Source organism: Pogoniulus pusillus, chromosome 1 (assembly GCF_015220805.1).
Source record: "Pogoniulus pusillus isolate bPogPus1 chromosome 1, bPogPus1.pri, whole genome shotgun sequence".
Lineage (NCBI taxonomy): Eukaryota > Metazoa > Chordata > Aves > Piciformes > Lybiidae > Pogoniulus > Pogoniulus pusillus.
In genome coordinates this window covers 45,987,667-46,011,321 of record NC_087264.1, presented here as the reverse complement: position 1 = coordinate 46,011,321, position 23,655 = coordinate 45,987,667, and the positions used below count along the sequence as shown (strand labels likewise).

General features: G+C 38.8%; 1 protein-coding gene and 2 long non-coding RNA genes across 3 annotated transcripts in view; all 3 read right to left on the bottom strand.

Annotated features, from left to right (window-relative positions):
• FLRT2 (fibronectin leucine rich transmembrane protein 2) overlaps window positions 1-23,655 on the bottom strand; it is a 68,046-nt gene that overhangs the window by 18,176 nt on the left and 26,215 nt on the right. The gene's annotated exons all lie outside the window — the stretch shown is intronic.
• Window positions 767-7,330, bottom strand: LOC135180889 (uncharacterized). The gene is made up of 4 exons (XR_010304594.1): window positions 6,895-7,330; window positions 3,982-4,065; window positions 3,346-3,564; window positions 767-1,124 (listed from the first exon to the last, which is right to left on the bottom strand). It is a non-coding gene; the product is annotated as an uncharacterized LOC135180889 (long non-coding RNA).
• Window positions 10,095-13,004, bottom strand: LOC135180888 (uncharacterized). The gene is made up of 3 exons (XR_010304593.1): window positions 12,951-13,004; window positions 12,618-12,668; window positions 10,095-10,627 (listed from the first exon to the last, which is right to left on the bottom strand). It is a non-coding gene; the product is annotated as an uncharacterized LOC135180888 (long non-coding RNA).

Genomic DNA, 23,655 nt, shown 5'->3' with positions numbered 1-23,655 from the left:
CTTACCATACTGTTCTTCACAGTAATAAGAACTACTCCATAAACACTGCTAAGGAGCTATCAAGAAAGATTAATAAAGTTGTTTGCACTTTAACTGCTTCAGAGAACCTGTCATATATGACGAGAGTCATTGGACACTGGAATGGGCTGCCCGGGGAGGTGGTGGAGTCGCTGTCCCTGGAGCTGTTCAAGGCAGGATTGGACGTGGCACTTGGTGCCATGGTCTAGCCTTGAGCTCTGTGGTAAAGGGTTGGACTTGATGATCTATGAGGTCTCTTCCAACCTTGGTGATACTGTGATATATGTGATATAAGGTGTAGTCATTTATGAGGCCACTGAAAAAAATGATGTTTCCCAGCTAGAGACCAAATCTTGCTTATATGATGCAACTCCTGTGGCAGGCAAATGGAAGGCTATCAAACGTTCTATATTTTTTTAATCATTGCCATCAGATGGCCAGTTAAGACAAAAGGGGAAAGATGAAAATGATGGATGAAGAGTGTACAACTAATCCTGTGAAATCCCCATGCAGCCTAATAGCTGAATTATTTATCAACTGTACAATATCTCAGCATCAATAGTGCCTGACAAGGGTCTGGGGATCTGGATTTGTTATCATTCTCAGTGATCTAATTACACTTTTCTGTATGCACAGGTGGAGAAAGCACAATGTTCTCACAACTCCAGGAATGATACTAGAACAGTTCAAATAGGAAATATCTTGTGCTCCCACACATAATCAGAATCAAAAGTTTAATTTTACAGTAATACAAAAAAATACAGACATAGCAGTAACTATTTTATAGCTCTACAAAAACATCCTGCATGTGATGGCTTTCTTTAAAAATCCAGTTTACCTGGATGCCAGTAAATCCAACTATTTCTCTTAGAGTACAGAGAAAAAGGAGACATCAGTGCAACAGGGAAGAACACTTGCAAAGTATATGGACCATATACATGTAATTTTTTTCTTCAGTTGCTTTTATCTGGTTTTACCCTTTTTTTCCCCCCTTTTTTGCTCAGGCTTCTGGTAACTCAGAAGGATAATAAGCACTTTCAGAGAGAGGGTCCTGTTGTCGCTTTTCTGTGTTGACGGCTAAACACACCTCCTAAGAATGTACACACCTGAGAAACAAAACAACTGAGGAAAACATAACAAGTGGTAGAATTAAAGAATCTGCTTGGTGCAACAGGGATGGATGTCTTCAGGTCCTGATTCTGACAGAGTTGTTCACACTTTGGTCAAGTTTGGTTCTACTTTGGTGAAAAGGCACAATACTACCTTCACCCAGCAGTCAGTTCAGACTTCTCATTTAACTTCAAAGTTCTTTAAGAAAGAGATGATGCATGGGACTGCACAGAACTTAACACAGGGCAGCTTCATTTTCAGGTACAGGTAGAAATACCAGCTAGCTAGAAATAGCAAGTAGACATTTCTAACCTAATTATTCACAGCCATGAATTAAAACCACAAGAGGATCATGAGAGGTCTTAAAGGATCACAAAGTAATAAATAAAGGCAGTGTCAGCCAGCAAGAGCACTGCTCTTGAAAGATGAAGGAGAGCAGATTACATGTTTAAACACTGGCTGCAGCAGTTTACATCAACCGGGGAGCTACTTACTAGCTGCCTTTAATTTCTGGCAGCAGCTCAGTTCCCTGGAGAAGACAAGACAGAAGGGAAGGGGGGGAAATGGTGTTTACATCTGCAGCTATGATTAAAGTCACTTCTCAGACTTCCTCCTGCTCTACTCTTTCCTTGAAGGAGCAGACATGATGCCAGCACATAGGGTGCACAAAGACAAAGCAGAGCTAAGTGGACATCATATTTCCAGAAGCTGGAAAAGTGCTGCTCCAGCCAAAATTCTGTGCCATGTTGATGGCTTCAAGACACAGTATTCTGTGTGAACAGTTTCACATGCTATACAGCATCACAAGCCTTCTGACTATGATCAGAGGAAAGAGGACAAAGTAATGGTAATGTCTAATTTTCTCCACAGTGCATAGAATGACAGGAAAGAGCCTGGCATGTTTGTTTATGAAGAAGTTCACTGTAGAATGAACCTCTGATATTCTGTCCGAAAGTTTCTGTCCTTGTTTTCTCACTAACTGCTCTAAACCCCTTTTTTGAGTTCTTCTAAGCTTGTTTCATTTAGGAAGTTCAAAGGCTTCATGTTGAGTGAATCCTGACAAACACAGAAGAGAGCACAAAAAGCTGCTCAGCTTTCTCACTTTTCACTTCTCTTTGCCTTTGAGGTCTATGTGAGGTTGCACCAGTGAGATCAAAATTGCCAGCAGGAGCATAAATGACACCTACCAGCAGCAATGCAAAAAACATAGTCCTCTAGTATTAATCCTTCACAGCGAGTGATCTTTAGCCCTGTGAAAACAGCCAACAAGTTTCAGTGTTTTGTGAGTCTCTAATACTTTTTAAGTGGGTTCCAAAAGGTGCAAAAGGTCTGAGTTGGCCTTCAGCCCCAGAGCAAACTCCACATGCCAGAGTATTTCAGGCAATGGACTCCTTATCAACATGTGTCCTTATGCTACTTTTGAGCACAGTCATTATTGCAAGGAATCAAAGCAGTATTCTTGCAAGCATTTTGTGCCTATACAAAACCAGACATCTCAAATGAGTTCAGGAAGGCAGAGAGGCAGTGCACAATAAAACTTGAGAGAGGGCCAGAGGGAGAAATATGGTTTGTTTTTTTGAAAGTGAGATAGACTTTTACGTTATTCTTCGTGCAGCAAAATATGCCTGCTAAAAATGCAATTATTGTTTTCTTCTCTTTGCAGAGTGCTCTATCTATTCAGGTCACTGCATTAATTAAATAAGACCCTCTTTTATGTTTTCTGTGTAGACTTCTAGCTACTTTAAATGGACTTCATTAATATCTGCTAAGGGAACTGGAGGTTTTCTGATGGTTTTCTTGCTTGGACTGAAAACTGAAGTAGTTCCCTTACACATGTATTTTTGTAAGCTTGGGAAATCTTGGATCTTAACCTATGTCTGCATTGCCATTTGGAGTGCTAGAGCCACAGGTTCTTTACTTGTACACTTTTTCTAATAAGGCATATATGTGCTGTAACCTACTGTGTTAACACTGAAGACAGTGTTCACTTCATATTCAATGCACGCGTTAGCAGAAGTTTTACCTTTGCTTGTCTGTTCTCACCTCCACACAATCCTTTTATATAGGGGGATGCAAAATGAGGGAAATAAGAAATAAATCAGCTTTAATGCCCAGAGAAATATTCCTATTGCCTACACACATTAACAGCAGGAACAGGCTTGCACTTTCCTGTTGTTTTTTCATATTGCATACATCTATGCAGACATGAAAGGATACCTATGAGCAGATGAGGTAGAAAATCAAAATCTTCTGCCTTATGGATGGATGAATGGCAGCAGAGCCCATAAGCAGCCTGTGAAAAGGATTCTGAGAATCTGAGTAGCTGCAGATGTTGCTTTGGTTACACAAAGGAAATTTTCTTGTTGTGCAAATACATCTTTACTCCATTCCTGTCTTTGGGCTACTGCTTATGCTATGCTGTTCAAGGCATTCAGCCTAGAAAATAGAAATGGTGTCAATGATAGAATGCATATGAAGTGAGGAAGTTACCTTAGCTTTCACACATACACATACTCTATCTCAATTTGATTTGGCAGGAATTTATCAGGCATTTCACTCCAGATCTATCTAGAGATCTCTGACCCATTATACTAGATAGCTGACCTTAATTCAAAAAGTGGTGTAAAATAATAAAGAACAAAAAATGAAACAATTATTCCTAAGTACAACAGACTTACTGACTTCTAACAACTTGAATGAGCTCAGCCTGCAGCAGTGGAGTCTGTTTACAGTATAGTATTATTTTAGAAATCCTTTCCTTGCTAGTTCAATCAAAATGAACTGCATTTCCTAATACCATACATCCTGAGAGACACTGCCACATGCTCTATCCAAACACAGGCTTAAACTAACCCATCCTTGCAGCAATTATCTTCAAGGCCTTTCAGCTTCTAGGGGAATATTGTCTTCCACTGTTCCAGTGAAGCAGAAAACCATCTTATATTCAAGAGAAAAATAAAATAAATCTGTTTACACATTGACTGCTAATATTGTAAGCATTAACCCTCACCCCTCCCTCCCCCCCAGATTGACTCCAATGTTATATGTAGGTCTTACCTGAAACATAATGTAAATTTCATACTTTTTACAAATAAAGTCACAGAATACAGTGACAAAAAAGGAACAAAGCAGAGCATATCCACACACACTCTTGCTTCTGATCCTGCACTCAATTTCATCCCATCACCATCAGTAGTATCTCAACATCCATCCTGATTAATTCCCCTTCATTTTTGTGTGGATGAACACTCCAAAAGCTTCCACACTTCTCTAGTATTGTTAATCTAAGTAACAACAATTACAATTTTCAAAAGAATCACTATTTTCTGCTGTTTGAATGTGGCAAACAAGACAAATTCCCAAGATGGCCTCTTGATAGCTATAGTACTGGCAGTCAAATGCTTGATAACAGCAATCAAAGCTTGCCTATTTTCTCCTTCTCTAAAACTTAACATTACAAATTTGCTATCAAAAATGATAATCTCCTTTCCTTGCTGTCTTTGCAGTTTCCCTCTGAAAGAATCGGCTCACCTTTTACATCAGCTACTTCAGAATACCGTGAATATGATTTTACAGTGTTAGTAAGGCCATGAAGGTTCAAACAGTTTTATTGCTAATGGATAATTATATCCTGCAATCTGTTGCTCACAGTCATGCCTGTAATTGTACCTTCTGATTGTCCTTTCTAATCCAGCTTAAGTCAGTGGTATCCAGCCATCAGCATGGGTGATGACTATGGTGAAAAATGAGGTGGCAACTTAAGGCTATTCCTTAGAGGTAGAGTCTGAAATGGTGTCAAGACAAGCCAGCTGCATATATGATAGTCCTATTTCTCTTTCCTGACTCCAGCACCAAACCTTTGATTAAGTACTGACCCAGAAGCAGTCAAGCACACCTCTAAAAGAGGTGCTTGGAGAGAGTACAGTCACTTCACTGACAGAAACAAAATTTACTCTCTTTGCTCTTTTTGTAGACACTGTTTCTTCTCTGAAAAAACTCTGGGTGAAAATTGCCTTAGGGTAAGAGGCAGCAGATGAAGACAGGATTGAAAATAAAATGATCTGCCTAATGCAGAATACAGTAGAATACTCCTGCACCCAGACAAGCTCTAAATAGTATTGTTTAACTGCGGAAATACTTAGTATTTCTAAGAAATGCTGTGGTGGCCTCCATCAAGCTGTATGGGTAGGCTGTCCCAGGTATCATACCACCTAAGTGATGAAAATAAACAAGATAAAGTGTCCTCTGATGGTTTATGTTCAAAAGGCAAAGAAATAGGATTCATGGCAGTTCCACAGGTTTCACTGAGCCAGAGCCATGGCAGAAATAAAGGAAATTCTCTTTTTCTGATACTTAAAAAAAAAGACACACCACTTTTCAGCTTTTGGATTGCCACCCTCAACATCAAGGACACTAAAGGCCAGGCCTCATATGCGCAGGTAATACAAGTTACAGTAGATTATATTGACCCCAGTGAGTGCTCTGCCCTGGAAGGGCAATACAGCCTGTATTTCTGACCAGATGGCTGCCAGCAGGAGACTGCCTAATTCCCTGGGTCATTTGTATGTTATGGGAACTTGGGCCTGGGACTGACCTCCTGGGTCATGAAGTCCAGACCTCTGCTATCACAATCAGCTCTGTCACTGAAAGCAATATGTTTACTGGGAGCTGATGCATGGTTTATTCTTCCTGCCATGTCTCCTTTCATTGCCCTTCCCATTTTCTCCTGGGAGATAAAGCCTTGTGCTTCAGCTGCTTTCATTCCAAGGGATAGCTAATGATCCCTTCCAAAACCATGGCATGGTAAGCATTATTAGCCTCCTTCTGGAATTCATAAAGCATTTTTATTATTTGGTTTAGATTGATAAACTGAGACATAATGGTTCTGTGCATGGACAGGGACTGCATGCAATGTTATGGCAGAATATAGGAACTACAAAAAACTTTTAGCCTCCTCAGAGGAAACTGCTCTGACACAGCCAATAGCAAAGTCTGTCAGACTTTCTCAAGCATTTCATATATATTGGGTCTTATCATTATATAAAAGAGCAAGGCTGAGGACTATAGGATCTTACTTAAGCATTCCGCATTGGGAGTATTATTCTGAGTTCTTTTCAGGAGGCCCTCTTGAACTCTTAGAGCAATCCAGAATGAGGAGAACACAAAGCATGTCTCAGGTTGCACTTGGTCTATGGGACTGGTGCTGCAATGCTAAAAAAGACAATGCTAGGTCTTCCTCAGAGTTAAAAAAAGAAGTTGATTAAGGGTTGCAAAGTGAGATGCGAAGTAAAATTAAAAGTCACAAGCTCCTGTCTCCTAGTCTGCATTCAATCAATGAAACCACAGGCTCTCTCTGCTTAAACATCCAGCTTTGAAGACGTGGCCCTTAATAGCCTGAGGTTTAACTGTTTCAGCTTTGTTATTTTGGTTTATTTTTTAATGCCTTCAACCTTTACTGCCAACCACAGACAGTCATTCAATGCAAGTCTAAGGAAGAAGACTGGTGTCACAGTGGGGAATTCAATGTAATGAAAGCAGTTGCAGAAATTCTTTTGTTTACTGAAAGCATGTAAATGGACAGTATGATTTACAAGGCTACAAGGAAACAAGTACACGGCTTCCCCTGATGCTGTGGTTAAGACAGCTTGGAAACTATTGTGCTGTGTGACAGAACAGCACAAACACAAACTGCTGAAAGCTGGAGCAACTATTCAAATCCATTCTCGTTTTAAGCATCAACTATTAAAGTGACTATGCTGGTTTTACCTTGTTCTATGTGACAACGGGTGACAGAAGTCCTCTGAAATACTGAAAAGTTGCCAATCTGCCTTTTCTGAATTGCAGAAGAATCTGTCTTTGTGGTTTTTGAATGGCAGCAAGGAGCCAATGCTGAAAAGAATAGTTGTACATACTGTGTCAACTATATGTAGTAGAAACCAGATATAAACCTGGAATGTGGAGACCCACATGAATTATGTAACATGATTGTACAACATCCAGGTTTTAATGTAGGCTCCTCAACCAGATGTGGTGGAAGTCATTGCAGTTATTCTATTTCATGAGGAAAAAAATATACCTCATGTTGTAATTCCATGATATTCCACACAGGCAGATTACTCCAATCTCTTGATTCAATTATATAATGCTAAGAACTTTATGCCAGAATTAATCTTTGTGTCTTTCACCACTTCTCGCACTTCTGTTGACCTAGGATTTAATGAGCCATATTATTCTTCAAACTGAGATGAAAAAAATTGCAATAGATAACTGAAAATGTCAACTCTTACCCTGTTCTTACAGTGCTTTTGATTAAATATTATGATTTCCTAAAATACATTAATTATTTGTAACCACACAATGAAGTATTTTGCAAATTACAGCAATGAGATGGGTTATTATTGGAGGTGTCCTTTTTATTTGCATTTGGTGACAAGTCATGTGAAGAGTTTCTGGTTTCATGTTCAGTGCTCATAATTCCTGTGATTGTTTTTCTGTTGGAAACGATCATAGAAAGATAAGTAACAACAAATTCGACACAACAGCTTACATTTCCCTGTTGACTGAACAGAGCTGGGTGATAGGTTGGACTGGATGATCTTGGAGGTCTCTTCCAACTTGGTTGATTCTATGATTCACACAAATATGCTCAAACACCATGAAAAAAATTAATTGAAATGTATCTCTCCAGCTCTCAGGAATTTCTGCTTCTAGGGTCTAATTCTTCATTGAAGAAAACAAGCCATTTTATTGCGCTTGTCTGGCACAGAACACACTCTGCAATGTTTTGTTATTTCAAACCAAAGTCTGACTGAGAGATTATATGGACATTGAGAAATGTGTGAAAAGGAGTCGTATCATTGGTAGCACTGTACAAAAGGGTTTTTCACTATGTTTGGCTCTAAACGTATCTAAGATTTGTAGAGAAATATCTATTTTTTTAAATCAGTGCTACAATTTGGTAATGAAATTTAAGAATGGGAATGTTCTTCCCCTCATAATGAACCAAAAAAAAAAAACAGATAAAAAAACCTCACCATTTTGATCTTCCATTTTCAAGTCCCCATGATTTAACCTTGAGTGTGATCTTAAAAGAATTTTTATGCATATAAACAGATAGCATTACAGAAGCCAATGGGCTTGGAGGTCTGGGCTAAACACCACCACGTACAGGGCTACATTCTGTTAACTGCACAGAATGTCAACCACGTCGCTTTGATTTCTCCATCCCACTTCATCATTCAAGATACAGAGCTCTGCAGTTTATGCAGTAGTTATATTGCTAACAATGGCATCTCACTAGAAAAACTACAGTTAATACTTTGTGGAATGAGGTGAACATAAAATGGCAAAAGAATGCTCTCAGTCCATGAAAAAATAAAATGGAAAAAAAAGTTATTTTATCCAAGTTTGTTGGGGCTATTCTGAATGATGTTAAGTGTAAAAGGCTTGAGACCAATATTTTGAAGAAAGCATCTGAAACTTTGTTTTGCACAGTCAGTTGATTCAGGCATGCAGTTATTGCTGCACCAAGGGATTTTTTTAAAGACCTGAGCAACAAACACGATAATGGGCTTCATCAGTTTCATAGCCTATTTCAGTGCCTAATTCACTTTACAAAATGAAAATTTATCCCAAAATTTCATCTGGCACTGCAATGCACCATCATGTACTGTGTAAAATCTAACAGCCATGGCTTGATTTAATTGGAAATATAAAAACAGCAGTGCGTGTTACAGTAGCTTTGCTAATGACCGTCAGCCAAAACTCTAATTTATTCCAGGCATTCTTCTTTTTCACTTTTATCCTCACATCCTTTAGAAAAAAAATCAATGCTATTTTACTTGCTATCAGCTAAATTCATTAAAATGCATTTTCTTCTTCTCCTCCCTCTACCCCCTGGTCTAAATGAAGATACTGGTATCAGTAATGCTGAGAAAGACCCTAACTGGAAGCATTTACTGGAGATTCTTTTCTCTGTTCTGTAAAGATGAACTAAGTTCACACAAACACATCTGTATTTCCTCCATTTCTTTCTCCTTGGTGTTTGTTCTACGTTCTTTCTCCCTCACTCTCCCTGCTTCTCAGGGTGAGGCACAATCCATTCCAGGAGGTTTCTGAGGCTTCAGCAAGGGTGTACTGACTTCTGACTGATACTCTTCTACTCTCTTGACACACCTAAATTAAATGGTATCTAGACATTATACAGGAGCTGGCAGGCAGGGTCAGGAAGCAGAGCAGACTCCCTATAGAATCACAGAATCAACCAGGTTGGAAGAATCCTCCAAAATCATCCAGTCCAACCTAGCACCCAGCCCCATCCAATCAACTAGACCATGGCACTTAGTGCCTCATCCAGTCTTGAACACCTCCAGGCATGGTGACTCCACCACCTCCCTGGGCAGCCCATCCCAATGGCTGATTCCTCCTAATTTCAAGTCTACACCTTCCCCAGCAGAACTTGAGACTGTGTCCCCTTGTTCTGTTCTTTACACTTTGGCCACAACAACCCCAGGCAGCACTACAGGCTGGGGACAGAGTGGCTGGAGAACAGATAGGAAGAAAGGGACCTCTCAAGTGTAATAGAAACTCTAAGCAATCAAGACTCAGTCCATTTGAAAACTGACAGTCAGGTAATTAAGAAAAAAAAAATCAACATCAGAATACCTACAAAACCTCAAACAGGCAGCTAGGTAAGATCTTTAGGTTCAGTCTAACTTGACTATAACTATAATAATACCCAGCAGACATCATGCTATTGAGAGCTGAATGTGCAAAGAATCTCTTTAACTAGCATCAATAAATCACTTTTTTCAGTTGCTTCTTTTTAATTAAATGTCTAAGTTTGGGGATACCAGGTACCAAAGAAATAATATTGGGTACCCAGAAATTAGACACTATGTATTTGAGTAATTTGTTTATAATAAGATGAATAAAAAAACTATTAACGTTTCTATTAAACATCAGTAAGTGACCTTTTATTGGGAAAAGACTGCAAAAGGGGAGTTCAGAAATCAGCAGTAAAAGAGTGATCAAGGAGTCAAAAAGTATAGAAAGACTACATCATGAAACATCTACAGTTAAAAGCAAAATATCTACAAGTAGACTTCACCACACAATTGTAATGGGACCAATGGCAAAATACAAAAACCAGAGAAAAATAATTGTACATCAATAAGGCTTTTAACCACAGTACATAAATTCTAAACATAAACAATATAAACCTGTATTAAGAGTCCTGGATTACCTAATATGTTACTACTTCCACAGGTTCAAAAAGATTAAATACATTTCTTGATCACACTGTATTTGTTTCAGGGTTTTGATGGTGTCCTGTGGAAGATATTTTTTCTCCTGCTTTGATGAATATTTCAGAGTCTGGGACATTTTCTTCTCTTGCCTGTGGGACAATACTTGCAAAGCGGAGAAGCAGTGGATGCACCCTGTCCTCTTTTCCTGGCACTGTTCTCCCCTATTCCTGACAGCAGCATGCCTGATACGGCTGAAAGACACATGCTTTCAGTTAAAACATTTGTCAGGTTTAGGTTTAAAACAAACATTTTCTCACTGCCAAACACTTTTGGAAAGAGATCATTATTTGTTGTCCTACCTTGTGTGGGTAGTATTCTACTTTCTATGTTCACATGAGGAGTTTCCTTCAATAAATTCACAAGTGGTTGCTCTTATGTGTGCTCTTATGTTATTCCTACTGCTAGGGCTGTTCTGACTTATCATCTGAAACTGGGCTTTTAAAGATTTTTTCTGGCCTGTAACATATGGTAGTAGACAAAGCAGATTATGTCAATGATTGCAAAGCTCCCTCCAATACTTTTGTAACATTACTAAGGATACTGGTGCAGAATCAGTATTCTCCTCACATCTCTGCTGAACATACCAGACATGCAATGCTGTCATAAGGGGTTTGAAAATCCCAGGTTCTCAGATGATCTATGCTCTGGTGATCTCTCCTTTATGATAATGCCTGCTCTGCTGCTTTAATGTAGCTCTGGTACTTGTAAAAGTTAGAGGCACTTTAGATGGCTTTAAACCCCTCTGGCTGGTAGCAGTCTCTGCACAGCCATTTGCCATCTGAGAGCAATTGTAAGTAGATGCCAAGTGGTTGCCTCTGGTAAATGGTTGGCTCTGGCCCATTTGACCCAGTGAGTAACCAATTTTTTTGTGGCCAGGCTAGTGACAGAATTATCTGGGAATAAAGCTGTACTAGTTATTCTTCTAGTTTGTTCTGCCAGAGCAAAACCATACCGCAAGACAAGTTCTGAACATTCCTCTGTAGGACAAAAAATATATGCAGCCACAGTTTGTCAAGTATTTAGCATTTTGAATATTAAGAACTGCTCAAAAATACTACACTGCTGTCTAGAAATTAATCTTTGAGGCTATCCAAACTTTCCCCACAGACAATGAAGAGAGAGTTTTCTTTGTTCCACATTCACTTTTTACTTCCCCTATAAGAAGAGGTGATGGGACTACTGGTGAAAGTACTGGGGCTCTGGGTCATGTGAGTCCCCTAGAAAGGGTGATACGCTACTGACAGCTTCTTCCCAGCCCATGTGTCTTGCTGTGTGAGATTTACTCTCAGCTCTTGGCTACTGAGACTTCAGCTATTCTGCTGTTAGAGCTGTGCATCTCACTGGCTTCAGCAGAGTAGAACAAGGCGAAGATGGGGATTTATTGGAAGAGTATGTCCTATTCTTGGTGCTGGGGTGTTCAGCATACTTGCCTCCTCTGAGACTAACAGAGAAGAAAGGAGAGTATACATGTTAAGTCCCCACCCCAACTATTTATGCCACTGTCAAAAATAAAAGATCCTCAGAACACTGTCAGCAGCTTCTAATAGATTGGAAAAACTTCAGTCCCTACTTCATCTGAGAATACTGATTATAGACTCACAAGCAAGAGAACAGTAATGAAAATGTTTAACACTATGCTATGAACAAATCAGAAACTGAATTGTTTGGAAAAAAGCTATGGGGCTATCTCTTGACCAACGTCAAATGACTGTTGTAGGTAAGACAGATGTGAAAGCATCAGAAAGAAGAGCTCACAGTAAACCTTGGTAAAGGAATTCCTAGCCAATCTAAATATAAATGTTTGCAATTAGATCCCACTCTAATAACCGAGTTTAAAAAAAAAAATAGCTCTAATTCTGTTTAACAAAAATTGAGAGGCAGTTAATACCAGGAGTCTGATCCAAAAACCAAGTGTTTGACTAGAACAGTTAAGTACTCCATTTTCAATCAAATAACTACAAAAATGTTAACATCTGAGTGTTTTCTAAATGCCAATTACTATTCTTAGCATTTACTATTTAGGGATTATACAAAGAAAATAAAATTTCAATCTCAGGAAGGACTGTCAAAAATTAACAAATCTTAGAGGGATGGCAATTAAGCCATGAGTGACATCAGGAAGTTTTTCAGACTAAGCACTGTTAGCAGTGCATTCATCACAGTGACACTTGATTTACATACCTTTTCTTATTTAAAGGCATGTTGTAAACTTGAACAAGTCACCAAAATTTTCTGTGGAGGAGATAATGTAGATAAACGAACTGAAGCAGAAAGCTGACCTGTACTTTGGAAATTCTGAGTAATCACAGATAGCTTGATTTCTAATAGAATTGTAGATGATTAATACTAGACTGGTATTTACTTTTGATCAGTGCATGGTTTTTGGTAGAAACTCCTGAATCAGTGTCAGTATTCTAGGACTGAATTTTTAATTTAAAAATTAATTTAAAAAAATATTTAGACATCAGTGATACTATCATTGTTCATACAAGACAGAATATTCCTACTGCTGACCTGGCACCAGAAGACTGAGTGTTGATTCCAACCAGCTTCAATGTTTTTTTTTTTTTTTAAGAGGGAACAGAAAATCACTTCTCCTCTTGGCCAGGTTCCCATTGCCCACTCAGGCAGGCTCTCTACAGCCATGAATGGAGAAGAGGTGGAATTAGATGCATGTAGATGTAGATTCAGTCTTCCTTCCAGGCATGTATTCTGAGAACAGGATGCCATAGCCATGTCCACATAGCCAGGTCACAGTTATCAATGTCAGACAACGTTGCTTTAACTAACTAGTAAGTCTGAAAAAATACATGTTATTAAGGCTGGAGTGAGATGCCTCAGATAATCTCAAGAGTTCTACTTATCATTACTATTAAAGGAGAAAACATCTCAAAATCATAAAATTCAACATCTGATTTTTAGAGATTTTTCTTTTGAGGGATAAAATAACCAGGATTTAGAGCTAGGACAGCATGGGTTTGCCTCAAAGTTATAGGAGTCAAATACAATTAGCCCTATCTTCTACATCAAAGTCAGACAGATATGTAACAGTTTTTGCATGACCTGCTCCTAGTTTCAGGCTACAGAAGTTTAAACCAGAAATACTGTCATGAAAATATTGCAGACATGGTTGCTTTAGATTAATATCATTACAAGGAGTTATTTTGCTGAAGAACACTCAAGCTTTAGCCTGGTATTTCAGATCAATCTCAGCTAGACTCAAGAGTTGTTGCCAGCTGATGGCAGTTCTGTATGAAACAAATAGAATCCAGCACACTTATCATTGGGCTAGTGTGCACAGCAAAAATAATGATGTCTATTTGCAGGAACTGTCCCCTTGTGAGGCCAAATAAGAAAGTAAGCATGAAGATGAAATTATTCACTTATTCACTGAAAGGTCCCTCTGGCCTAAGCAAAGGAGTAGTGAGACAATGTGTCTATGTGAAAGGAGGATAAAAACATGACTCGTGTTTTCACAGTGCTTGTGAAGTATTGGTTCAAAGCTTTCAGTCTGATAAACCAGCACTACAATAATTAATGTTGAAAATAAATCTTTTCTACTCCCTAAAATTACATGATGGGTAAACAAAGAACAATGTATGGACATCTTAATATGGTTTGTATTAAAATAAAAAGCCATTTAATTGTCTTTATTCTTATCCTTCTTAATAAGGTATCCAAGAAAAATTAATCACACTCATATCACCCTTCATCAAAAGAACTGAAGGGAAGGATTTGCCTATGCTGCACAGAGATTTATGTACGATCTCCATTAACACTAATGGGAGCCTTCAACTAAATCCCCAAGCCCTGCAGTAGGCATCTACCCTTTATGATTTAGGGAAGAACCAAAAAAAATGGTGGAGTAAGACTTAGCAAACATTTAAAAAAAAAGCAAACAACCGAACTAAAACATAGCAGAAGTCAAATAGTAACTGAAATGGCAACAGAGGACAGCAAAAGACACTGCAGAGTTTTGTGGCTTTTAAAGAAATGGAGTTGTAGGATTACAGTGGGGTCCTGAGAAGGTAAAAATAGAGCTGGTGTGTGAAAAGGTGTGACAGAAAAAGTCAAGCAGCTTAGGATGCTCTGTAGCCTATCATCACCTCCAGAAATAGTGGCATACGCCTCCATGATGATGCAGAATGGAAGATATGGTATTATTTTCCAGGGGTGAATCAAAGTGATATTTTTAGTTTATAAGTTGTGTTTTGTTAATAAAGAACTGGCTTTTTGAAAAGAAATTTATCTGTTCCTTTTTTTTTCCAGCAAAGGGAACAGAGAAGAAGAACAACTGTGTTTTTCCAAGCAACTAAAGTTAAAATAATATTTTCAATCAGATGTGATCTTGTTATAGCTGGCTGCATATTAAATACAATTTTGCAGTGTAAAAGTTCATTATTTCAGTTCTCCTCTTTCTTCATGCTTTATGTGCACCGAAAGAAAATGACACATCGAGGGTTGAAAATGTCAGCCTTGGCAATCTAAGCTATTTCATCTTACAACAACTTCTGTTCTTTTATCCCACAATGTGTATGTTAAATCCCACACTGAATCAAACGCCCTACATGAAAGCAGAGTTTGATGTAAACAGAAAGCAAGACTTAACAGAATTATGCCAAGGAAAGTTTTGGGCCAAATTACATGTAAAAGATTTTCTGACAGTGAATTGAGTGACCAGTCAAAAATGTAATAAAATATTATTAAGTTTAGACAAATAAATATCAGAATGTGTTGCTTCAGTGCTGAGGGCCATAAAAAAAGAGATTTAAACCGAAATAGCTATTACAAAGACAGAAAATAAGGTTCATTTAAGCAATCTGACCCAGTGTGGCTGGGGATCTCCTGTGTATGATGTGAGAACCAGTTTGGTTCTGGAAGAGTTGTTGTGCAGAGCAGGGTATTCAGGCAGAGCAAAGGTGAGACAATGCACTCTAAACCACCACCACCCATAAACAAAACCAAACAAAAACCCCAGCTTCTTAAGGACTTGAACAGGAAGAATTTAGTTCAAGCATTATTTTAACAGGTAAGAGACTGTTCTGAGTTGTGATTAGTGTTGTGATTCTAGATTAAGAAACTCTAGTGTCAACATTTGCACTACAGGTTATCTGTGCTGCCTGCTTCCAACAAATGTGCAAGACACTTCTGCAGTTACTCCCATCCCTGACCACAGCTTGTATTTAACATTTCTTTCAGCTTTAGTGAAGCCCACATATGTATCCATAATTTGTAAACTGACACTGCAAACAATTTGACCCTCTCACAAACCAAGAATTCTTGGTTTAATCTGCACACATTTTAACTGTATTCTTTCTTCGTATTCAGTCTACATCTCTAGTTAGATGTATTTATTTATGAATCAATTAATCCAAAGGGTAAAATGGCTACAAAAAAAAAAACCCCAAACCACTAAAAAAAGCCAAACAAAACCAACTCCTCCCCCGAAAAAAAACCACACCAACAAAGACTATTTCACAGTTACAATGCAAAAGCTGCATAGAATTAGAGAAGAACTGTGATTTAGGACTGAGATAGGAAAAAATAAATAGACATCAAAATAAAAGAAAAAAATACTGGGACAGGTAAGGAGTTTCTCTCCTTCATCTCCATTAACCTGTGCTGTTACTGAAATTAATACCTCAATATAGATGAACTCTGTAACAAATTTCTGAAGGCTGACATTTTAAATATGTAGGATATAATTTTTCTTTCATTTACAATTGCAAAGTAAAGAATGATCATAATTAATGTCATCATTTTTAAAAGTGGTGAGAGTTCTACATATAAAAATCTGAATTCTGTGTTCTGAATTTTGTCTGCAAGAAATACAGTGTATGTATGCATATATTTATATTTCCCTGTGAAGTTTTTTTTTGACACAGACTTACCCAGAGAAATGGTACTGAAGGGGTTAAAGACAGTTTTAACGTTGTACTACACTTCTGTCAGCAATTTATGACAGGATGGTGGGTTCCAGTGCCAATAGCTATGGCACAGTAGAGAATGTTATTTTAACAGCATGATTCTCTGTGAAAGCCTGTCATCTTCTGTTCTTGAACCTTTGCTAATGTACTAAAGTGACATGTCCAGATAGAAAAAGAATGTTTTTCAGCAGTTATGTGGTGGCTATTAATATAGTTACTACTACACAACGAATATGCTGCCACTACTTGCCATCATTTTAAACTGACAAAGACATAAAAATCTCTTGGGACACCATTGTTTCTAGAGGGCCACATCCTTCATTCCTTATTCAGATGAAACTCTTAATAACTTAGATCAGGAGAAACTTTCCTTTTAAGAATTTTAAACCCTTGAGACTGTCTGGGTACAAATACCATGCCGTGTCAGGCCACATTCACTGTAGCTGACAGGGCATAATGCAACACACAAGTTCAAATTTTTCTGCATTACTGCTCTCATACTCCTTTGATATTTTTCTACCATGCCTGACAATGACACAGCCAGATCCAGCACATGAACAGTAGCAGAAAGACAGAGATGCAATTCTGAACATAATAATTGATCTTCAATTTTGTCTAACAGTCCTCAGAACGAACTTTTCTTTCTGCTACCACTTTCTCAAACCACTCAACTGTATTCCAAATATTCCCTGAGTGTCTTTTCAACAAGAAATGAAAAGCAAAGAGACTTTCTGTATAGTAAAGATATTTTTTCACATATGACATTAGACCAGTTGTAAATGGTTTCCTTTTGGTAAGGAAGTTCTTGCAATATCATGGCCACTCTATTGAGTAGCTGCTAAAACTCTTTAAATGATTACAAGCCATTTCTCATGGAACAGAACATCAATTCAACAGAAAGCCAGGTGTAAGCACTTAACTTGTAATCAGGTTGCTAGTTTTGACCTTAATGTGAAGTCCTACAAGCCACCTAGAGGGGATATATTCCTTTCCTTCCTGCTCACACCACAAATACAACATGGGTACTGAGAGAAGATGGACCTCAAAGCCAGACAAGAAATACTATAGAGGAAATTGGAATCTAAGCAAGTATGTCTTAGTACTATGCATAATTTTGATTCAGTGCTGCATGTTATTTTTCAGCAAAGCCATGTAAAAAGAACTTTGAATTTAAACAGTCTAAAGAAAGTTGGTAGAAGCAGGTGTCAGTGGTTGCATGTGTGTTTTACCATATAGACCATTTACCATTCTGATTGTTCTTTGAGAAACTGAAAATCATGATGCTTGTCTCACTGCTGGAATATCATGTTTGCTCTTTTAGCATTTGTCTCAAGTAAGCAAAACATCAGGAAATTTCTCTAAAAGCAAAAATGACAATCTCCAAGAAATTACAGAAGCATTAATTTTAGGCACAAAATTAGCTTTGACAAAGTGCTGATGTATTAGTGACAGGACTGGTGTAGCTGGCATAAAGAAACTTCCTTGTCACTTAAGATAAATTAAATCAGTTTAGTCATTTTAATAGCAGAAAGATATGATCAGTGTTGTATACTGCCATAGTGTTCGTGTCTTCTTTCATGCTAAACCATGTCCCTTTGCACCACATGGTGATTCAACAACCTTCCTGGGGAGTCTATTCCAGTGTTCAATAACCCTTTCTCTGAACACATGGCATTAAAATAACAGCAGCAGTCTATTGAATGCTGGCAGGGTTTCTGTCCAGCCTCCTATTCATAAGATCTGTTAGGTATATATTGAAGTGCTTGTATCCACAGGCCAAATTTACTAAACTATTACAAATGCCTAAGTTTCCTTTCACTTCAGGAAATCACATCGCATGAGTACATATGCTGCATCAACAGTTAAAATCACAGACTCTAGAAAGAAAATATGATCATTTATGTTACTGAACTGTGCATTCATCCACTTCTCCTTTCTTTTCCTGGTCCTGTCTTATGCCTATTGTGCACCTCCTCAAGCTCCTCCTCCTCCTAATGGACTTCAGTGCAGTTCAAAATAAAGCTCATTGCAACAGAGGTAATGCTTTGCTGACATAAACTGCTACGGTGCACACAAGATATGGAGTTATATTTTATACCTGGATACTTTAGGTGGCTTAATAACATCAATATTTATATGGCCATAAACTGAGCTTGAAGTAAAATGTTTATATACTGTTATGTTTCCTGCAAGTGTTCTTCTGTCACATTCATTTATGGCATTTTTAAGGTAAGCATACAGCAGAACAAATCCATGTGTATGGAGTTTCCAGTATTTTATAAAATTATAGCTCTAAAAGTAAGGACCTTTATGTAGCCATCTGCAGCTTTAGGCAGTGTCTTCAAACTCAGAGGTTCTTTGAGATTATTAATAGCAATAATATTATCACAGTAATGCGAGAACTGTAGCTGTCCAGATTGAATGTCACTGGTAAAACTGCACTGCAAAAAATGCCCATCTGTATTGGCTAAAAAGATAATACCCTCCCCTTCAGGGAATTCTCAAGAATTTTGAGCAAAATTATAGAAAGTTGGTAGAATCATAGACTCATTCATGTTGGAAAAGACCACTGCGATCATGAAGTGCAACCGCTGACCCTACAACAACCTGTTCCTACGCCTGACAACTCTTTCTGTGGAAAGAGAAAATTCCTAATGCCCAGTCTGAACCTACCCTCCTGTAGTTTGAGGCCATTCTTTCTTGTTCTATCACTAATCCCTGTGAGAAGACCAGCACCAGCCTCCTTACAGGGCCCTTTTAGGGAGTTGTAGAAGCAATGAGGTCTCCCTTAGCCTCCTCTTCTTCAAACTAAATAGCCCCAGCTCCTTCAGAGACTCCTCATAAGATTTTTTTCTCCAGGTCCTTCACCAGCTTCATTGCCAGTACATTTAAGAAGTGTATTTTTAATCTGTTTACAGAGAAGCATAGCAATATGCTACAGTTTTGAACCAAGCAATTGGCACACATTGGTAGTTTCACACCAAACAATTGCAGCTTCTAACAGGTTTTCACTTATTTCCAGTGCATTACAGTCTAGCACCTTAAATTAGAAAAAAAACCAAACCAACAACCAACCAACAACAAACCAGTATGAATGAGCATAGATCACAGAATGCCAGGCTGGAAGGGACACCAAGGGTAATCTGTTCCAACCTCTCTGGGTAACAGCAGTGTCAAAACGAGCTGGCCCAGAACCCTGTCAAGCTGAGTCTTAAAGCTATCCAGTGTAGAGGGCTTCACTGCTTCCCCTGGGAGAGGATTCCAATGTCTGACTGTGCTCACGGGGAAACATTTTCTTCTGCAGTGCAATGGGAGCATGCCCAGCGGTGACCTTTCCCCATCACCCCTTATCCTTTCCATGGGAGTCCATATCAAAAGGGAGTCTCCACCATCCCAGGAGCCACTCTTTATGTACTGGTCCAAGGTCTTGTCTCAGCCTTCTCTTCTCCAAGCTGAACAAACCCAGCCTCTCCTCTCATGGCTGCATTTCCAGTCCTCTGATCATTCCTGTGGCCTTTCTCTGGACACTTTCCAACCTATCCACATCTTTTCTTGTGCAATGGCTTTATCTTTGCTGTTGATGCCCTTATTGAGGCAGCCCAGTATCCTGTTGGCTTTCTTTGCCACTAAAAGAGTTTTCTGCTCTAGTGAACAGACTTTTGCCACTGTATTCAGAGTCCAGATACCTGAGTTCCTTGCCTTAGAAGATAAAAAATAAATTATATTTTACATAAGACCAAATCCCTTCAAGTGGAGACAAAATATAAATATATGTTAAAGTGTAGAATAAGGGAGAAAAAGAGACAAGAAAAAGAAACACTGTTATGATCCATGGAAGCAGAGAACGATACACTCTGCACTTGTCTTTCCAAAATGCTTAAAGGTGGAATGAAATTTATTACGCTCCTTTACAGGCTAGCTTCCCCCGCACAGATTGACCTCGCTAGATGCATGGTTTCAGGGGTAGTAGGCTGTGGAAACACCAGTTGCAAGCTATAGTGCATTTCTCTATTGGCAACATGACATTTTCAGTGGGAAAATGCGAACTTTAAGACAGTTAAATACATAAGTTTGGACTGATGTTAACAGGCCCCTTGGAACAAGCCTTATTCTGCAGAAAAGAATAGTCTCTTCCAAGGAGAATGGCATTGCCGGTGCCAGCCTGAATTTAGGCAAGTGGCTCTACCCAGGCTACAGCCAAGAGAAGGTCTTGCCTAGTGGTCTTCATTAAGCACCTCACATTTGTTGTTGCTACTCCTTTGGAATATTAAGTCATAAACCTCTGAATCTTACGGGGTGCATTAGAGTGCTGAAAAAGAGAGGCTTTGGCATATGATCTGTTCAGTAGCTTTATACCTTTAGCCACCAGGGAACAAATCAATAAACTTTCCAATTTACACAAAACACCAGAAGAAACGCAGCTTGCAGTAATGCTCTGAAATGAGGTTGCTTAGTCCATGTGAAAATTAGTACAGTTTGAAGCAGAAACACACATGCTTTGAGACAACAAATTGTAAAAACCTTTGGCTGTCAAGCAACTTAATTCCATTTTCCTTGTTAGGGATTCTCAGACATTTCCTCCATGCTAATTCAGTTATTCCCAGGCATTGGAATGGGCTGCCCAAGAAGATGGTGGAGTCACCAATCCTGGCTGTCTTTAAAAGCCATTGGGATGCAGTGCTTGGGGATATAATTTAGGTTGAACCTTGCAGAGTAGGATTATTTACTGGACTTGATGATCCTGAAGGTCTTTTCCAACCTGAACATTTCTGTGATTCTGTCTCACAGTTTCACAAGTGAGCAGAAGGAAGCAGCTAAACAGAGAGGAGCTCAGCCAAAACAAGAAGGCACAGCCAGCACCCGTGGGCTATGTTAGAGCAATCATTGAGTCTCTGTCCTAACTAACAGGGGGGCCACCAGGCCCCCCGGCCTTTTTGTCACCACCACCAATCACCCAGTGTGTGCACCATGGGTACTCACCAGCAGTGACAGGAGGAGGATCCCTCTGCCCAGTTGGGCAAACTTCGGGCTTCTGCCTCTCCTGGGGCTGATTAAATAGGGGAGTGGCAGGGAGGGCAAAGTGGTCACACCTGGGGTGGGAGGAGACTCCAGCAGAACCCAGGTGCTCTGGGTTTAGAGGAAAACAGGGGAAAATGGGGAGTGGGCTGGGAAAGGCTCAGATATGGTGGAAAAGGGGAATGAGCTGGTGCTGAAAGGAGGGAGATGGAGAAGAAAAGGATGGAGATGAGAAGAGTAAGATGGAGAGAAACTGGAGAGGAAAGGAGAGAGATGGGGGGGGAAGTGTGATAGAGAAAAAGGAAAGTGAACTGGACTGTAGTGCTTGCATTGAAACCATCCTTTTCATGACCAACTAACCAACCCTTTCGCAGAATCACAGAGTCATTCAACTTGGATAAGACCCTCAGAATCAACAAATGACCAGGGGACTGTCCCCAGGAGACAGTTTTACATAGTTGTTGATAGCTTACACATATGTACTTCAAGGCAAATTATTAACAAGGCTTGGTTTTGAAAAGATAATTCTATCTACCCTCTTTATTGAGGAATATATGGGAGTCATCAAGATGAACAAAATGTACCTTGACCAACCTAGTCACATAACCCTACTACTTCTCCTGAGCCAGTGTGGCAACTGTGCCATCAGATCTCTCACAGAATCAACTTGGTCACCTGAGAGAGCAGGAAAAGTCTGTGGAATCAGTGGAGCTTACACAAAGAAATTTCTACCGAGAAATATTTACAACTCTGTAAAAACAACATAATTCTTTAATGCTAAACCAAAGCAGCTGTTAATGCCCTTTATAACAAAATTAAAATGTAACATACATGTAGACATTACTGCTCATATCTGAAGTAATGCTGTAGTAGATGTAAAACTGGTTGTTGTTCATACTTACTAATACATAATTTAGGCCCATACAATTTTGATATACTTTGTTTCCATCATTCATCCTGATCTGCTTTTCTGCCAAAAATTCATTAAACAATATTTGAAAATTCACTGGGAAATACAGGAGTATTTAATTATTTCCCCTGTATGTAGAAGACAGAGAAAAGAGGGAGAAGTAAATGAAAAAGGTAAAGAAGCAAGCTGAAAATTGTCTTCCAGTGACTGCATCGCTACTGGAAACAAAAACTGAAGAGACTTCAGATGGTGTTGGACAAAATCTCCACAAAGAAAGTAAGTGGGAGCAGAAATAAATCTACTGGTTTGAGCGCAGAACTGCAGTGTATGAGCACATGCGGTAGAACTAGAGGAGGCATCCTGGGTCAGTGAATTCAATCCCCTGCTATCATAAATAATCATGTCATATAATCCCATTCATCTCATTTGAGCTCCATCTTAAAACCCTTTTTATGAATTTGCAGAATAAATGCATTCATAGCTAGTTTATAGTCATTTGTTCTTGTGTAACCTTGTACTTCAGCAAAAATAGCTCATCCTCCTCCTGCACCATGTTTATTTATAGAAAGCAATCATGCTTTTTCTCAGCTATTATTTTGCCAGGCTAAGTCCAGCTCTTTCAGTCTCCTCATGTAAAATAGCTTCTTTATTCTTTTAATTATCAAAGCAGCCTGTGTACCTGCTTCAGTTCAAGCATCCTGTTTTAAATTCTCTCTATGATCTTCTAAATAGTTTTAACCACTCCTGCTATTAGCCATCAAGTTCTCATTATATGCTGGAAATACTTCATACATGGGAAGACATTTTTATCTTCTCATTCTCTTTTTCTTTCATTTCTTTTCTTGCTCTCTCTCTGTCATGTCCAAGTCACAAAAATGTTTTCTGATTCAAGATTCTCTACCCATCTGTTGTTTTCCTATCTTACAAGCTAAACTTTTTTGTTAATTAACAGTATAAATGTACCAATACTTTTTTTGTTTGCTATGCTTAATTTCAATATAAATCTGTTATTTCTGTGTCTGAGAACGGTGAAAGCTTTTCTTAATATATAATTGCAGCACTCCAGTGAGAGTTCATCTCAGACTTGTGCCATTGGTTGATTTCCTTTCCTAGCAAACTAAACTCTTAAATGAAAATGCTAATAATTGTCAGTGTCAAAAAAAAAAAAAAAAGGCAAAAAAAAAAAGCTAAAGAAATTCTGATAATATCACAGGATTACAGGATGTCAGGGATTGGAAGTGACCCAAAGAGATCATCACGTGCAACCTCCCTGCCAGAGCAGGACCATGCAATCTAGCTCAGTTCACAGACGAACACATCCAGATACGCCTTGAAAGTCTCCAGAGAAGGAGACTCTTGAATTACT